The sequence below is a fragment of the Cydia strobilella genome, chromosome 18 (assembly GCF_947568885.1).
Source record: "Cydia strobilella chromosome 18, ilCydStro3.1, whole genome shotgun sequence".
NCBI classification, from domain to species: Eukaryota; Metazoa; Arthropoda; class Insecta; order Lepidoptera; family Tortricidae; genus Cydia; species Cydia strobilella.
Genome location: NC_086058.1, coordinates 7072271 through 7090543, shown reverse-complemented (window position 1 = coordinate 7090543; position 18273 = coordinate 7072271). Strand labels below are relative to the sequence as shown.

General features: G+C 36.7%; 1 protein-coding gene across 1 annotated transcript in view; it reads right to left on the bottom strand.

Annotated features, from left to right (window-relative positions):
• LOC134749512 (dystroglycan 1) overlaps positions 1-1914 on the bottom strand; it is a 118769-nt gene extending 116855 nt beyond the window's left edge. Inside the window, exon 1 of the mRNA XM_063684454.1 lies at positions 1716-1914. The gene's annotated coding sequence lies outside the window, so the exon portion shown is untranslated. The remainder of the gene's footprint in view (positions 1-1715) is intronic.
• Positions 1915-18273: the final 16359 nt, after the last annotated feature.

Genomic DNA, 18273 nt, shown 5'->3' with positions numbered 1-18273 from the left:
TTCATTATTTTAGGTGACTGTACCTACTTAACTCTTCTTTTTAAACTTCCTTAGCATTGGCCAACTATTCAACTACCTTGAGTTTGTACTACATAACATTATTCCTCATTCTTAAATTCTGGCCAACGGGATAATTATTCCTTTTTCCTCATAATGTTATCAGGTAATAATAAAATTATAATGGTTTCCGGCAATTAATAAAAATTGTTACCAATGTATTAATTTTATTACTTAACTGAATATTTCCTTAAACAATGTTAGGATTAAACTGAAATAAATGTCATATACGAAGTAAAAAATGACCAAAGCCTCCAGTGATATTTTCATAGAAAATAATTTAATTTGTTCTTAGAATGTTAGGATTCCCATTCATTAAAATAATTATGTTACTCGGTATAACATTTCACTCCCAAAAATGTCAAACTTTTTGGTTTAAGTTGGTTTACTTGTCTTCATATTCTTAATGTCTTACATCTTTAATATTAATTATCTATATTTAAATGCAACTTTTAATAATGTCACAGTGTATAGAGTTTACACTGTATTTCATCACATATGAGAAATAGATTAAGCACTGTTGGCTTAGAAGTAGGTCAAGTAGGTGTGACACTTCCAAACCAAAGGTTGTGTGTTTGAAGCCTGTCACCAATTCAAGCATCTAATGTTGCCTTGTTTGTATGTTGAATTTTTATTTACTGGCTATTAAATAAAAATAAATTCTACCTTATCTTTAAATTGATAACTTTTTGGAACTTAGATATTACCAGTCACAATTTGGTGAATTAAAAACTATGTCAGGAAAGCAGACTAATTAAAACACGGGTAAACCACGGGTTGACCACGAACGCTGTAAAGGGTTCGAAACGTCAGGATGTATTATAAATTCAATATACGCGATATAATCATCATTGCAGCATCGTTTTCATAGTTTTATTTCATGAGTAACTATTGTGGTAACCAAAGACAATATTAATCAAAACAAGGCAAGTTTCCCCTTAAGGTTGGAAACCCTAGAGCCATGAATGTTGTGCGGTTCTCACAAACGTTATCTTTACTATGGGGAATATTCTCAAGCGAGAACAATCTCCATACAAAACAAAGACAGCTATATTCAGCCTGCAGAAGCATTAAAAGGACAATTCTTGGAAATAAATTACCAAAAATCAAAGGTTAAGATAAGCACATCAGTGGCGGATTTTCCCTAAGGCCAAGTAGGTGTTGTACAAACTTAAATAAAATAAGTAATCCGTTTGTCAAAACAAAGTTTTGCGCGGAACACTAAAAATAACTTCTTGGATTTAATGGTCATCGGCTAGACAAAAATGTAGCTTGAGGTTAATTCAATGTAAAATTTGAGAACAATTTGTATATACTTTAGTTTGATAACGACCACTTTTCATAAGAATTTGGGTCATAGCTGTGATACCTGTAATTATTTTATTTTAAAGATCAAACCTGCAATTTGGGCCGTCAGGTTCGCAACCTTAACTTTCTGTTTTCAATATTACTACGATACACTACCCAAACATTAATATTATTACTTATCTATTCCTAGATAAGAGTTACGGTATGAATGAGGTATGAATGACCTCACCCAAATACGGAACCTAAGAAAAGAAAACCGGCTGAATCTTTAACGTTGTAAACATCTACACTGATTTAATTGCTAATAGAAAAAATGTTTATGACAAAATAATCAAATTTATAATACTTACACAAATTCACATGACCAAAGCCCGGGCTCCACGAAACTGTTGACACTGCAGCGTCCGTGTATATGCAGGTTTATTGTTTTAGTACGGTCTTTAAAAAATAAAATAAGAAGTGTTTTCATTGATAAACTATATAAACACAACACAAATCACACCTGTAAAAATCACGACAAACCAATCCCCATTTATTCTGACGTTCCCGACTAGCCGCCCTCCACTCTACCTCTGCCCCTGCCCAGTCGCCCTGCGCCCTAACTTAGTGATACCAGATCTAAATTTTATTTATAAACCGCAAATTTAAAAACAAAATTTGACAGTTCCGAACAACTGACAGGTCGATATTGTCCGGCGGCCCTATGGATGGTATTGCTTTAGTCATTATTCTGATGGTATAGAAAGGATGCCAATCTCTTATGGCAGAATTGTTGCAAAAGTGACCGCTTTCAGTTTTAAATAATAGTTCCTAATCTCTCCGGTGGCGCTAGTTAGGCTCTGGGACATGAGTATAACATGAACCATGTAAGGCAACAAATAACCCGACCAAATTATACGTAGGTTGTTTTTGGTAGTATTTCGGTGTATGGTGGCGTCGCCTAATTACTGTTTTTTGATGGACACTTTTCATACATAGAGATTTGGCTCCTTTATATAGTCTCCATGGGCGGCCCCTTTAGACTAACACCTAATAGGTATAGGCATACTTACTAGGTCATCTTATGGTTCGTTTGTTCCACATATGGTTCAAATGTAGATGCCTGTTTAATCAAATACATGCCTTTAGAAAAGTGAATGAAAATCGTTAATATCATATTTAAGTAGATAGGCTTAAGGTCAGGGGAGTAGCTAGAGGATATGGCGCCCGGGGCAGTCACCAAATTTGCGCCCCCTGACGACTGACAAAAGTTTCCCTGCTGCTGCCTTTTGCCCATTTTGGCGCCCCCCCTTGGATGGCGCGCGGGGCACTTGCCACCCCCCCCCCCCCCCCTAGTTACGCCACTGCTTAAGGTACCTACCATTTCTATTCAAACTGTAACAGCATTCCTGCTGTAGTATATGGCGGCGCGATATTGCTGCTTCACTGTCAGTAGTGCCAGTCGAAATCAATGTTAACGGACAAATCGTTGACATTTTCGAAAGCAATGTCGAGTGGCCATACTGCAGTAGTAACGCAGGTGTAGTCTGAATAAGAATGGTTTCTGTAACTTTGTATGGACGTGGGGTACCTTTTCTCTGCAGCTGACTGTATCTTTGACAATTTACAAAAGTGATAACTCATTGTCTTTTTCGTGCTTTGTCTACTTAATGCTGGAGTCCACTCCTCCACCGAATTCCAAAATCCAGTAACTAGACAGTTCGTCCTCTAACCAATCTGACCTCTAAACCCTGTTCCCTTCACTTGCTAAATATACTCTGGCACACCCACTTTGTCAGTAGAAAAAGGCAGGAAATTTAAAAAATGTGGATTTTTCATAGACGGTAAAAAATATGGTAGAAAATTTCAAAAGTATCAAGACCATTTAATCCATTTATTTTCTGTGGTGTTGTCACATCCTGATTTTTAAAAACTACTTTTTAAAACTTTTCTTGATCTTACTCTACCTTCCTCAGTCTCTTTCAGCAGAAAGTAGCCCACGAAAAGACAGTTATAAAATAAGCTCATAAAGAGTGAGATGCGAGACGGTGTTTGCGCCCAATGTGGCAAACCTGTGAATTTTTTCTAACAAAACAAACATTCATAAAATTATTTTACGTCTGGGCAGCATTACAATATTTCTGCCAAATTACTTCTTCCGTAATATTGATAAGTAGGGATACTTAGCCGACAATTATTTTAAATCGCGTGCCATTTGTGGCAAGGTCTGTAGAAGCCTACATTTGGAGAAAGTTTTCTCCACTCCACATTAATATTTTTTTAACTAGCAATACATATTTTGCCTTTTGCTTATAGCGACACCTATTGTCGAATAGTGTTATTAGTTGGACAACCTTGCAAAGAAGTTTTCTAAGATTTTCTTTCTATTTCATAGATGGCGCTAAATGCTAAAGATTAATCGTGACATCTAGTGGCGAGTAGCAACATTAAGCCCATAGTTATGTTGTTGTTAAGAGATGGCACTTTTCAATATATGGGGCACTAGGGCAATTAAGATGAGTAGGCATGGTTATTTTGCAGTCGATAACGACATGTAGTTGCAGCCAATATCAAATGATGAAAAATATGAACAAACGATGATGGTGCATAATAATGACATTGAAGAAGGAAGATTAGGATCACATTAGGAAGGTGTTTTAAACTAAATGTACTTATGTTATTTAAGCAAAGTATACCTTTGATACCTACCCACCATCTTTTTAAACTGAAATAAACTAAACGTGAATTCAGACTCTTCAGGTAAGTAAGTATCTACTTATTGCACCCTACGTTTGAATTTTCTTTATTATATTAAATTATATACTTAAGCAGAAAACCAAGTTTACTATACCTATACAAGTGGACCTTTAGTTCATCAAAGGAGTGTCTCATTTCAAACATAGACAGAGATAATCATACTATCTTCTTCTTACACTATTACTAGCACCCAAAAGAAAAGGATGGGTATAGATTTTTTAGTTTTTATTTACTGCCAATGTGCTTTGACCAACACCTACATGTGTTCATCTTTCTCTAGGGTGTAAGTACGAATCAATTATTTTGTTTACGACATTTCCCTTTAACGCCAATTCTATAAAATAATGTCTATATTTACCGAAATTACGGCTATTTTTGCATACTTATATATTTAGGTACTTACCTTTTCCCTACATGTTAGAAAACACTCCTAGCAGTAAAAATAGTTCTGCGAATGGCTATTCCCACTACACAGTACACTTAACGAGCCGTCGGTTTGACGGGACCTATCTCAGCTTTCATCTACGGTCCCTTCATTATTTTTACAGCCAGATTATAATCTTGGACGCATGTCAACGATAATAAGTACAGTCGAAGGCAAAAATATCGATCCAGACAAATGGCTCAAAAATATGTGAACACGACTTTATTGTCTAAGAGCGTACACATATTTTTTAAACTTTGGGAATGTATATATATTTATGCCCTTGACTGTACAACCTCAGTTTTGTTTGCGATGTTTGTGGAGCATTTAAATTTGCTGTGCTGTGCTGTTGGTGTAAGCAATTACTCTATGGTGTAAGCAATCGACTCGAGCTTGACAAAGCTGATTTTGAATATAGAATATCAAATAAGAATATGTCAGTGACTTTTAAATTGATAAGTCACTCTCTTTCTAACTGTTTTACAAGGAAGATGTCATTAATATTGTGAATGTAAATTTAATAATAAATATGTTGTGATTTTAAAGAAGTGCTTTCCCGTTATTCCACTGAAGCTCCAAGGACCTCCTGTAATCGTTTACTTACCACCCTTAGCAGTTGGCACCCTTGCATACAAATATGTATGCAGTTGCAGAGATGCTAAGTTAATAGTTTTGCTGACTGTACATAAAGTTGAAAATATCGGAAATGTGGTATTGTATTTTTTACAATTTAAACTGGAAAAACCGTGAGTGAAACATAATAAAATATTTAAGAAAACTTATTTTATTACATGCCTCAGGGGGTCTAGCCAAGGTGACGATCGTTTGCAGAAACGAAACGCTATCATTTCAATGCATTATTTACTTTTATCTTAGCGTTTCGCTTCGTTTTCTGCAAACGATGGTCATGTTGGCTGAATAATTAAAATGTGTTTGTTTTTTGAAAGATCTTAAAACATTTCGCAAAAGTTTCGTGGAAAGATGCAAAGATCATGAAACAATAAACAACAATAAACAATAATAAAAACTCAAAATAGGCGCCTCCTATGTTTCAAATAATACAGTTACAAGTTGTTCAAGGTTGCTTTCTAAATGAGTACTTAGCTAAGTAAAATAATAGTTTAGTTTGGTAGAGCTATGTAAGGCAGGGCGACGTCACCCGCACGTGATCAGCGCGCGTGCCGGCCGCGCACGTGACCCGCAGTGCCACACACGGGCCTCAAGCCTTTCGGTACTTAGTCCCACAACTTTAACGGGTTTTAATCATAACTCGAAAGCTACGCAAACTTCACGTTTATCAGTCTTCCTTCGAAATTTTTCTCTCCTTTACAACCGAGTTTAAAACTCCGTCGTAAAACAATCACCTAGTTCTAAGGATTCATCCTTTAAAAATAAAAACGGGTATATTTTTGCTCAAAAATAAACGGCCATTGCTGTGATTCGCTCGCCCTAACCGATTTGACAAGCGTACGTATTTTGCATTAAGTCGATGGCGGCAAGCGAAGCGGAAAACTTAAACTTACAATTAATATTAAAACATGCGCAATAAAATAAAGCGTGATAAAGCCAAGCAGTCGGAAAGTATTCGCGTCAGTCGAGCAGTGCTTTTGACATGGCTATTATTTCTCCGCTCGGCGAAAACGTAGTAACACACGCAAAACTGCCATACCATTTTATTATTTCCAAACTTGTCTACAAGGATGGTTTTTGCTTACATCACGAATATCCTAAGTCGGTATGATTTCGGAAATATTCATAGAGTCTCGGACGATGAATACAGCAGCGATGCAAATGATACAGGTTCTGATATTGTTCTACAAAATTTGCTACGAACCTTGTTTTGTGTTTTGAATGGCTACGCCGGGGTAAGGTTGCTATAGTGGAATTCATGCGAATGAAATTGTAACAACATAAATTTGTAGTAGGTAAACTGTGTTTATTATTTATCTGGTTCTGTACTCGTTGTATTCCTACTATATATGTTCTTATCCTGTCCAATAATAAATGGAAAAGCATTATAGGTATTAGTCCCCGGCAAGCTCGGTTCTCCATACAAACGTAGCTACGCTCTCATTTTAAAACTACTAGCTAGATTGTTTTGAAACTTTGTACTTACAATAGGATAAGGTATATAATCTGTAATTAGTTTATGTAGGTCCAGATACAATAGTTAAAAAAATACAGCGAATTTAAGTTTTTCGTACAAAACTTGTTTTTGCTCTATTTCGTTTGCTTTATATACTAGAGTTATATAAACTTATTACAGACCTAGATATACCCCATGTCATTATATGTGCAAAGTTTCATTACAATCCAACACGTAGTCTTAAAATGAGAACGAAACTCTGTTTGTATGGGAAGAGGTGAAATTCGGACGAGATTGCCGGGGACTTAAATAGAAACGGGATGAAGTGTTCACATTTTAATTTAACTGAGTAATATACAAGCGTAATATTTAAATTATTACGTTGGGAATATATGTTAAAACCTTAGATACTCTAAGATTTATTAAGCTAGATAGGTCTTACAGGCTAATTTGCTAATACATGTAAGGACAAGCCCAAGCGAAATGAACGCGCGAATGGTAACTTAACTGACATAATCAGTGGCGGATTTGCGGTGTCGGACGCCCTAATAGGCCCCAGGCCGTGTAGTACGTACTATTTAGCCGCCCCTTTCTCAGCACCCATCATATAGGTAGACTGCCGAGTGCTGCCCCTAATATCTCGCCGCTCAAGGCCCGGGCCTACTTGACCTTAGGGTAAATCCGCTACTGGACATCATTCAGATATCGTTTTGATGCCAGGTGCACGTTAGAATTGGCCTGTAAAGTATTTAAGTCCTGTGATCTCTAGAAAGAGATCGCAGGACTTAAAAGTAGAACTAAACCACAAGCTATTGCTTGTATATTTACCTAAGTAATATATAAGTATCCTTTGTAAGAACAACTTATTGTTTAATCTATTTACCTACAGTTGTACACTAGTTAGGATTGAAGTGGATTTTAACATGTATCAAATAATTTCATTTGAAGCTGCGGATCTCACAGTCAAACTGTATGTATAGACTTGGGGCAATGTACTTGATTACAATGAACAATAGTGTGCTCATTAAATAAATAAATAACGCTTCCTCATTTTCCGCAAGCCTGCCTCATCGAAATGTACATATACGAGTAGATATGATGTAAAGCAATCTACATTGAATGTGATGTCCCTTCCAACCCTTGAGAGGTAAGGGCATGAACAGCGGCATCCCAACCGCCATTTTACACCAATCAACTCAAGTGCACACCAACACCAACGTAACGTGCTATCAGTACCGTACCGTATTCCTGATCCTGAGGTATCTCTTAACAACATGTCAAAGTAAAACGTTGTATAAGTTTTTTTTTCTAATTACGGTATTTAGACGGCAACTAAACGCTTCTTCTTGGCTTCTTCGAAACTACATTGAGCGATATAGTTGTACTGTAATTCAGTCCTAAGTTATAAAATAAATCTTTTTAATACAGTTGCTCAAAAAGTGCTACTTTTCGTGGCTGTTTAGCGTGCGGAAAGTTGGTTTTCGCGAACTAGTGCTTTTTACTTATCCAATTTTTTTAAATTTTTACTTGTTCCAATTCACGACTACTTATTGATAAGTGTTAACATTAGTTTCCTTTAAACGTCGTAATCAACATAAAAACCAACTGTTAATGTAAGAATACGAAAAATATGCATATTTCATATTTTATTACTTACCTCTTCATCATTATAAGTATTATAACACGTTTATTTTTTAATGTTGAAAAACCGTTCTTAATAAGTTGTCTGAATGGAACGGAACGCCTGTCAAAGAAGAGGCGTATTTTCTTACTGCAAGAATGTTTTAAGTTTCCAAAGGCAACATTCGATATTGTTTTTATAAATATACGATACACAAATAATCGTAAATAACGATATTTAGGTAATAACAGTACAATGTTTTAATATTTACAATTGTTTCTGTCTTATAGAACATGCATTTGAAAAAAAAAAACTTTCATTGAAGTGGGTTCAATAATACTAAGCAAAAATCTATTCTAGTCGAATAAAAGCTAGAAAAACACCTCTTCATAATGTCAATGTCAGTGATGTCAGTGTCACAGAATTAATATTATAAAAGTTTCGAATTCATTCGAATTCCATTCCTTACTTGTTGCTTTTCTTATTTTTTCGCAACTGTATTAAAAAACGTCGTTCGATACACGTGCGGATATGTAATTGTGTAATGACATACTTTCCGCACTAGCATCGAAATGTACTATTGTAAACAATTTAAAATAACAAGTCTTCATTGAAGATCCACTAGGCATCCCTGCAGTACTTAGAAAGGAGCCTAGGCCTCAACATATGGTTCGTGAGGAAAGCGGACTAATCCTAACAAGGCCTAGTTTCCCTTCTGGGTTGGAAGGTCAGATGGCAGTCGCTTTCGTAAAAACTAGTGCCTACGTCAATTCTTAGGATTAGTTGTTGAGCGGACCCCAGGCTGGGATGAGCCGTGGCAAAATGTCGGGATAACGCGAGGAAGATGATGACGGCAACTCCATTGCGCATTGCGCATCGTGTGACCACATCTTCAAGACAGTTTGGTTTTGCGAGCCACATTAGGGCATTTCATAATCCGGATAAGAATTGTTGATAGGGTCGCCATTGCCGGATGCGGCAAGGAAGGAAGACTATGTCGTGGGCTCGTGGGCCATTTTTTTATGTTTTTTTTTGGAACCCGTGGGGATATAGTTTGTCAAAGGACTGTCTCATTTCAAACATAGACAGAGAGAATCACACTATCATTGTCTTACACTGTTACTAGCACCCAAAAGAAAGGGATAAGTATAATTTTCGTGGTTGTTACTGACTGACAAATTGGATTGACCAACTATATGTCTTGTTTTAATAGCGCATTTTCTTTTGACTGTGGATGCTACAGTCACTGTGTTGTACAATTTTGTGCTCATTAAATAGGTAAATAAATAATAACTTCCTCATTTCCCGCAAGGCTCCGTCATTGAGACTTTTATCTAGATAGCATGTGAAGTAAGCTAGATTGAATGTGCCTTCCAGCCCTTACGCAAGCTAAAGGCATGAGCAGCGAGGGTTAACCTTAACCGCCATTTTACATCATTCAACTCAAGTACATGCATCGCAACCCCAAACCAACATACCGTGCCACCAGGGGCCCATTTCTCGAACTATATTAGACTACTATTATTAGTCCACGAACTGTCAAATCGTATGGGTTGCCATGACAACACACTAATAATATTAGACTAACATCGTTCGAGAAATGGGCCCCACTGTATTAAGGATGACTCACGTTAGACCGGGCCGTGTCCGGGCTTACTTTTCTATGACATGACAGGTGATCATGTGATGCTTCCCATAGAAAACGAAGCGCCGGAAGCTCCGGCCCGGACACGGCCCGGTCTAACGTGAGTCATCCTTTACCTTGAGGTTGCTCTTAAAAATATGTCAACGTTGCATTAATTTTTTTTTTGTCTGAATAAACAACAACTCATGGATTGTTAGTTTCTGAAAATAGAGACCTCGGCTCTCCGAAACATGTCGCGCGAGTGACTAAAAATACGTGAGTTACACCGTAAAAGTAGCTTAGTGTTAGTATGACTCAAGCTAGTTTATATTCGATTGTAGAAATATAATATATGTACTTGTAACACTATTACTAGTTAAAATACAGGGTGGTGGGTACTTTTGCCGCATCCGCTACATCGAAGCTGACTGTACCATTTCGTAGGGTATTTTTAATAGTTATTATATGGAGCTTGTAGAGAGAGATACGCCTTGAAATGAAACCAAAATAATTATTAGACTGAACAAGTTTTTTATTGGTGTAGATATGTTCGAAATACTTAATCAGGTAAATGATAATTTTTTATATAGCTATAGTTATATAGGAGCGTGGATATTCTCTAAAGACTCGTAGTCGCGGGCAGAAGCTAGTGTACATAATATTACGATACTCTAAAGGCGGGATTCCACCAGCGTGCGGCACTGTGCGGCACAAGCTTTTTTGTACTGAATATGCTTGTGCCGCACAGTGCCGCACACTGGTGGATGGCCGCCTTTATGTCGTCCTATATTGGCAAACAGCGTTTTTTTATATCTAAGGCGCATACGAGGTGTTGATCTAACGCAGCCATCTTGTATATTTTTCCGAAGCACTACTATGTAAATGCGCTGGCTCGGAGCAGCAGGATTTCTAATGTAATTGACAGCTAGATTAAGATTGTTTCGACCGCCGCGCTGCAGAGGGTTCGACCCTTCAATTTTCTACGCGTGCATGTATAATTTTGATTATACTGATTATCGATCACTATATATTCAAAGATTTGAGAATGAGTATCGAATAATTAGTGACGCAATTTCAAAATCTTTTGTCGTTATGTACCTAGGTACCGTTATGCCCAATCAAATGTAGGATCTTTTAATTTCACTAAATACAGTTGTAGTTTTTTAATTTCACATAGGAGTACTTACAGATATAGCGAGCATTAGAAGTGCATACCCACTTTATGAATGAATTCCAGATGTGTGAACTCGATAAAAATATTGTGCCTACGCTATGTACGTAATCTAATTGCATATGAAACCGAGTTTTGAATGTTATACCTCATAGTAAGGATGTGCTCCGGGTACTGGTTTCCCGTATCTCGTCAGAGAAATTCAGTACCAGGAGCAGTAGATTGCCAATGCAACTCTAAAATGTTAAGTTTCCGTGAAAAATATACCCTTAAACAAAGCCAATGTTTTAATAACGTGGCAAATGCAGATCCTGGTGACATAGGACATGGGACACGTCCATTAGGAAACTATAAATTCCACGTATAGCAAGTAGGTCAGCTTTCCGCATGTCCCCGCCGGGCTCTGGGGGCCTCCCGTATTAACAGATTGGACGCCCACCTAGATGGGTACACTGAAAATTACGCTATTAAAACATATAAAGCTTATCGCACGGCGACGAATATATTTAACGTTTGTGGCGCCTTTTTAGGGTTCCGTACCCAAAGGGTAAAAACGGAACCCTATTACTAAAACTCCTCTGTTCATCTGTCTGTCTGTTACCAGGCTGTATCTCATAACTCGTGATAGCTAGACAGTTGAAAATTTCACAGATTATGTATTTCTGTTGCCGCCACAACAAAAAATAATAAAAGTTCATTCCTGCTACTCAAAGGTTGTCTGAAAGAGACCGCTTCTTATCGGTAAGATCGCCTGTTGCTACCAAATTTTATTTGTTCTAATTAATATCTTTATAACTTTTACTTACTGGTGCATTAAAAAATATTGACTTATTTATACAAGCATTCGAACATTTCCTTCCTTCCCTGACGATAACGTCAGCCGGGTAAAATTAAACAGTATTTTATCTGCTCAATCTGTTTAATTAATTACTCAACTTTAAACAACAGTAATGTCAACAAACAGTAATATAACCTTTAAACCATTTCTCATTGTCAATGCTTGTCACAATTAAAACTGGGGGATGTTCGAACATTAAATGCATATGTATTACCATATACATCATTGCAAAAAACGATCTTATATAAAGTAAAATAAAGACCAATTTAAGTAATTTAAATGTAGATGTGTGTCCGAGGGAGTTTCAGTGACATGTGATAATAAAAACAAATGACACGTCAACATTCGTCGAGTTATCATTATGATCTCTGTATGGGGCAGTACATATCAGGATTATCAGGCATTAAACCGTTTGGTAATGATAATTTCAGTAGGAATATATTTTGTAGTGTTTTTGAGGCTTGAGTCGCGTGGTATAAGTTATGCATTATTTTGATCGAAATCGATTTCTAATTAGATTCGCGTCGCTTCTAACTACATAGTAAATATTATTATTTTCTATACACAGAGAGATTACATTTATAATAATGTATACTAACGAAATTAAGGTTACTGGAATTATAGTTACTTAAAAAACAAAATCTAACTGCTTACTATAGCTACCAAAAAATTTTAAAATTAGTTTTTTTTAGTTTAGAAAGAACTTTCTGCGAATATTTAAATTATAAATTGACCATGCTACATTAGATACATAATTATATTATTATTAACAATTAAAGAGCCTGTGGAGTTTTCTCTAAATGCTAAAAAAACCGAAGTAGGTATAAAAACCTACTATACAAACCTTGGCCTCTCGGCAAGGTGCCCATCACGCAGGCAGCATTTCCGCGCTGTATCGCGATAGCAAGTGTTTGCACTAGTATAGAAAGCTGCCCGCGTACATCACGAGGGTCCCCGTTTGCCATAAATATAAGAGTCGATGAATAACAATAACAATGCATAAGTACTTACTTATTTTTACATTCCATGTAACATATACTGTATGAAAACCATATGAAGTACTACTTACTTTAGGTAACGAACCATAACCATGATGGATTTTTTTATTTTATTTAAATAACATACGTTCTCGAAGGCTCTCTTAGGTTAAAATTAATATTTAATTAAATAGTAAATATGATTTAGTCTTAACTTTACTATCCAGCCCAGATAATTGTTCGTCATAACCGAGTGATTACAGTAGAATCCGCATATAATGACATCGAAGGGAAGTGACAAACAGGTCATACTAAGCGGATGTCATATAAAGCAGAGTGGATTAACTTCTTATTTTTACAGATAAACATTTAAACATTTAAACACTTTAAACATTTTAGGATAAGGGTTTTGTTTTCTTATTTTTGTTAATTTTTCCAAATGAATCTCAAATTCCTTTGTGAGAGATGAGTTTTATTAACCTTGTATCAATTAGGTATCAACTGAGAATTAACACTAAAACAACTTACACGCCACGCACGCACCAAACGTCCTTGCAGGGAAAGTTGTGGGGACGACCACGAAAACCAGCGAATGTGTCACTATAACCGGACATAATTTCGTGAAAATAGGATTTATAGGTAAGCGATTTGTCACTATAAGCGAAGATATCTTATCCGACTTCGTCGCAAAGATTTTTATATGAAAACCAAACTTCGTACAGTAATTACGTCATAGTAAGCGGTTGGTTAGTGAAGCGGAGTCATAATAAATGGATTCCACTGTAGTTAATTTAATCTTCACGAAATTAAAGTAATACACCCGCGTAGGTCCATACGCCAGAACTTATAATTGGTGTTAACAAATGTAATAGCCATTTGATCTCGCGTAGGCGACGCCGCGTCGCCAGCGAAGGGTGCGCCGCGATCCTCACTTGTTTTATTACTACAATGACTTGACAGTTATTATCTGTGATGAAAATAAATTTATCGTGGAATAAAGAAAAAATGATAAACTGAATGGACTGACTAGAAGGGTGTTTATGAGAACTTTATCGGTAGGTTCCTAATAAAGTCATTGTTTTATTCATGAAATAAAACTATGAAAACGGATTATATCGCGTATATTGAATTTATTTTTAATAGGGAAGATGGCTTTTCTCTACCACCAGCTTGGGATCCTGTAGTCCACCTGATAAAGGAGCAAGCGAGACATAGACTGTGAGACCGTAGTGTTGGATGATGCTGGACATTCTGATGTTTTGAAAAGATGTGTCCCGCCGAGTTTGTTGCCGGTCCCATATTGGGATACCCTCCTACAATTTAGGAGGGAATTAAATCTTCTCGGGTCCGTGGTGTAGGGTTGGAGCCGGCATAGTTTATTTTTATCGCGTATAATATCTTTACTTGAAAAATAATTATAGTGTATAACTAGCCTTATGAACCGATTTTGCATGTACAACCAGCCTTAAAGTTTGTAGTCTATGATTGTTCATTATTTTAGTATGTGGGTATTTTTGCATTTTGTAATTTTTCCTCAGTCACCCGTTGACCACGAACGCTGTAAAGAGTTCGAAACGTCGGGATGTATTATAAATTCAATATACGCGATATAATCCGTTTTCATAGTTTTATTTCATGAGTAACTATCGCGGTAACCGAAGTCAATATCATTGTTTTATTATTAGGTTGCAAATGTTTCACCCTATAGGTACACTAGTATAGGTGGTACAGTGAGCATCAAAGTAGCGCATAAGACTACGTATCATAAGTACCACTTTCTAATAGCTTTACAAAAGTAGGAATAACATTAACAACAACATTGTGAAAAATCATTTTGAATGCGAACTGTAGAGATGTATACATATTAAATCACATTACGAATTAATTTTGTTACCTTTTATTTTTAATGTATACCGACTCTAAATGTGATTTAATATGTGTTCAAAGCGCGAAGGTTTTAAATGTTATGTAGAGATGTATATTTTAAAACTAGAGATCCATCCGCTACTATAATATAACCTACTGAATCTACTGATGCTGATTGTGCTATCTTTATTTTTCGTAATATATTTTAGATGCCCGACGGTATGACGGTATGACGTTGGTGCCTTGGAAGATGGGATGCAACATGCGTTGATACCCTCGCGCCGTCCCACCTTGTGATGCTGGTCCTGCCGGGTCCATGCAGAAGACCTCAAACGCCGCGCATATGCCACCCTTGGCAGTAGCTATATTTTTGAGGCGTTTGGGGTCGAAACGCTGGGGCCGTGGGGGCCAAGCGCGCGCCGGGTACCTATACAAGGACTTAGCCCCGCGCCTTATAGATGCTACTGGTGACCAGAGGGCTGGCCAGTATTTTGCTCAACGCATTAGCATTGCCATTCAACGTGGCAACGCGGCAAACCTTCTGGGCACACTGCCCATCGGCAGTGACTTGGAGGATGTGTTTTATTTATAGGGCCTTTATTTTAAGTTTATTTATACCTAGTTTGTATTATAATTTTTAAGCTTATTTATAGTTTATTGTTCCATGTTTATTTAAAACTTATTGTTACTAACTCATAAATGACTTGTAATTAAATCTGTAAATATACGATCCCTTTTAGAACACGAAATTAATTTATACAGTTTAACTCGTGAGTTTTTAGTTACTCGCAAATGAAGACAGCCTCTGCTAAGCATGTCGCGCGAGTGACCAAAACACGTAAGTTAAACCGAAAAAATAGTTTAATATTATAATGACTCATGACAGTTTAAATTCAATCTTTTAGAATAGTTATATGCCAAATATTGCCTTCCATCGAGGGTCCCACAAGCTCCCTATATTCTCTAAGAATTAATTGTCCAATATATTTCGGGTTTGTACAGTTTTATGATAATTTGTGTCAACGCCCCCGTTTTGAATGTTTTATGATGCCGTTTCATTTAAACGCAGTATCAGTGTATGGAGGTTGTAGGTCGGTAGGCTTTTTTTCGTGTAAGTGTCCCTGTCCGCGAGTCAGTTCCTGCTTAACGGTGTGTTTTAGTGCGCGCTGAATTTGATGTTAATGTGCGTTCTGTGTTCATATCGCTGTTACTAACCATCATGGCTAAGGGTTTTTTTATAGGGTCTTTCAAAAATATGTGCAAATAATGTGAGCTATCTTTTATGCTTTTGTCTTTTTTTAGCTTCAATTGAAAAACTTCTCGCAGAACAATGATAATGCATTCATCAATACAGTTAAAAATTATTGACGGTGTCACCTTAAGGCTCAGAGAACGGAGTATAATTTTGAAAGCTCGCTTTTTTAGATCTCAATACAGTTGCCAAAAATTTTATTAGCAATCTTGAGGCCTTTCTCTAGGGACTTCAGAGATAAGAATCCTGAGTTTATGACTTTCGCTCGATAAAAAAAAATCAAGAAAATCCAAAATCTAATTGCACTTTATTTAAAAATATTTAAAAAATTATAGCAAATTTTGCATAAGATGAGCATTGTAGCTCTGATTACTTTTTATTATTAAAAAAAAAAAAACAAATTCAAAAACACGATATGTGCGGTCCCGAGCACGCACAATACGCACATCCATCTCGCTCACGCTCAGTTTTCAGTGAGAGTGAGAAAAGAATCGTGTTCTTACTAGGCCTTACTTATTTTATTAGTTTTATAATAACTCATAGCATGGTAGTTTATTAATTAGGCCTATCGCTAAGTACTGTATCTTACTTATACCATTACATACACCATAACACTAACATTACATGACTGATTACACTGAAGAGCATGACAGGCTTGAAACTTATTTAGATAGCTATGAAATATCTAGTAGACATTATAGTAGAGTTACAGTTTTGCAAACAAAAGAAAAGCGCGGTGCACTGATATTGTAAATTAAATTGATCTTAGTGAGATCGTGAGTCGTTGGTGAAAACAGTGTAGATGGACTCGTTTCCATAGCAATACCTATACCAGAAGGATATATGTATATCACATACATTGTTTTAAATACCTACACGCGTCCACAACTAGCAATACTACTCAACAAAATAGAAGCCGAGTGTTTCGTGACCACGGCGTGTTCACTGGGTTTAACACCTTATAAATCTTCCCATAAAATATACAACGTTGTTGCTTTCGGCCATTTACATTCTTTGTAGCCCAAAGTCCGATCTTGATATAATTAACAAACACATGTTTTATTGAGTTTGGGGAGAACCCAGTCGGTTGTTATTTTCCACAGCTAATATAGTTGTGTGTTACAAAGTAATGCTTCAGAAATTACAGCAGGGTACATTGTATATATTAGTTACTATTTTTATGCATTATTTTAAGTAAGATTATTAGAAACTTACCTACTATCTGTACACACTATACAATAGTGCAGCGAATTATTGCTGCGATCTATTTAACTAGAAATCCTGACGATCGGTCCTGAATCCTGAACGGTACCCCGGGGTTTTGGTTGCGTAAAACAGAACCTATTTCAACATTTCTTAAGATATTCTGAGCTTAGTACCTATTTTTAACTCGTAGCTTGGTAACTATTTTACAATTAAATTAACAAAGTTATAAATACACGAAATCATTCCCGCACCCAAAACCCCAGTATGGACTCCTGAGACCAGGAGCGATCGGTTTGGTCGCGCCAGGCGTTACTCACTCCATATTTCACCGTACTTGACATTATTCGCGAATGAAATTCAATGTTTAGTTGTTCATCCTTTCTTCTTTTTGTCATTCCCACGAAAGCGTTTTAGTATTAATTTAATAGAGTCATAGTAATCCGAAGCGCACTTAAAGCGGTGTTTTAAAACCTGGAGACCTATTTACAACTCGCCCCTTGGATAGATTGAGACGGGAGCCCTAACGGTTTTTTTGTGTCGGTGTAAATCTTAAGACGCGTTTACGGTGTTTAACGTGTGGCCTATTGTGAGGGGTCAAGCGAAAATTGATACTTACTATTGACTAGTGGTTGTATGAGCTAAAGAGAGAAAATTATCCAAAAAAATCAATAATATATCCATATAATCATTGAACCTGTTCACAAAGTTTAACGAGAAACGGCTGAGAAATGTGACCTTTACTGCCAGACAGCCGGACTTACGAAAACATTTTTGCTTAATCTGCAATGTAGACGCTTCGCGCTCGCTCGGTCGCGGCTCGCTAAATTGGTGGATGTATATTAATATCATCCCTGAGACTCCTGTTACCACAATGTTTTTGATCACACTAGAGGGAATTTTGATCGCGTAGCAGTAATGCTGAAACAGTAATGCGGCTGCAGTTGCCATCCGATCCGAATGTCGTCTTTAAACATAAAACATGCAGCTCCACTAAAAAGTAAAATCCTATGACTTAAGCCCAGGTTTTCTTTGCAGACCTTTGCCATAACATCCCATGAACAGTAAAACATCCTTTAAGACGATCGTGAAATTTTTAACGTCCACGCG